Below are 1,544 nucleotides of genomic sequence, written 5' to 3'. Positions count from 1 at the left end.
GGTATGTTAAAAAGTGGATAAAGCGGATAAATAGATATGGTATTCTGCATTACAAAATAACCCAGATATATAGTACATTCCCAAGCATACTGAAATTTTACACCCAAGAAGACTAACATTTTACAACCATAAAGGCTTAAAATAGTAACTTGCTTCACAAATGCAATGTTTTAGACTCAAAAATATTTCTTTTAATACTCTAAATATGTAATTTTCTTTGTTTATATATATATTTTCTTAACATTGTAAGTCTTCATTTAAAAATCTGATCGGCTAACTTAGTGTTTTCCACCAACACGAGGAGCAGAAAGTTTCACAGGTTTCACAATCTTTTGCTTTGGTGCTGCCTTTGCGGGAGCCCTAGCCAGCAGCCATCGCTGTCTTTAGAGGCTTGCTCAGCCTTTTTTGCTTCCTTGGCAGCTCTGATAGCTTGTTCTCGCTGAGCTTTCCTAACTTTAGGTTTCTGACTCCTCTTGGCCATTATATCAGCAAGAGATGCATCAGTGATGGCCCTCTGGAATTTGCACCACGGGTTCTTGTCTTTTGAATTTCTTCCGACTGTCACTTTTTGTGCTTCTTTCATAGAAGAGAGTTCAGTTTATCTGTCGTGGATTCCTCTTGGAAAGGAACGCCAACTTGAATTTTGCATGAAGAAATTGGAGAACCTTCCCGTCATTCCTGGCGTAGCTCCTCCTGTCCGGGGTGGACCTCGCACCCACTGAAACTGCACAGCCCCGCCTTCATGGCCACTGCTGCTAAGAAAAGGAAAGATGGTGAAGAGCCTTCGTTTATATTTTATAAAAATATGTTTTTAATTTCTTCGCACAATTATTTTCAATTTTTCTCCCATGTGAGTAGTTGATCAAAACTACAGAACAAGTTAGTGGAGTGACAAAAGTCTGTTTAAAAAAAAATAGGTTTGGACATTTCCTTTTGGTTATCTTTCATGTCCCAGAAAAAGTTGTGGGGTCTGAATGTATTTATGTCCCTGAGTTCACTGGACTTGTGAAGTATCCAAACCACCATGTCTATTTTAAAAAACAGTTAATGGAACTTAAATAAAAGAAAATTAAAAAAAGCACGAATGCTTGGCATTCATAATGCCAGGGAGAACCTTAAAATTATGATACAAATTATTTTGAGAAAATGTCTGTATGATTCATCCAGATCATAGTCACTGATTAACAATTATTTTTCTACACCATGGGGAAACAATTTTCTCCTTGTTTGGAAAACGTATGTTGTTTGAAAGAGTAATAGTAACTGCCTACCAATGAGGACCTTATCTGAAACAATTATATAATTTAAGGAAAATTAATAAAGAGATTTTTCATAAAAGTGTATGGTATTGGGAATCCACAACAGATAACACAGTACCCCATGGTTACTACAAGAGGGGTCGGTAACCATCCATATGTCTAAGCAAGTGGAGGGAACAGTTATTTGAAATTGGAGAATCCTGAAGGTTAAAACAATCACCTGACAATACTCACATGGACTATAAAACAAAAAATCAACAAGTGAACAACAACAACCGACAAAAA

General features: G+C 36.6%; 1 pseudogene; it reads right to left on the bottom strand.

The window, feature by feature from the left end:
• Positions 1-278: 278 nt before the first annotated feature.
• Positions 279-744, bottom strand: LOC112310472 (large ribosomal subunit protein eL24-like; annotated as a pseudogene).
• Positions 745-1,544: the final 800 nt, after the last annotated feature.

This window comes from Desmodus rotundus, chromosome 13, assembly GCF_022682495.2.
Source record: "Desmodus rotundus isolate HL8 chromosome 13, HLdesRot8A.1, whole genome shotgun sequence".
NCBI lineage: Eukaryota > Metazoa > Chordata > Mammalia > Chiroptera > Phyllostomidae > Desmodus > Desmodus rotundus.
Note: the sequence above shows the minus strand (reverse complement) of the source record. Positions and strands in the feature narration are given on the sequence as shown.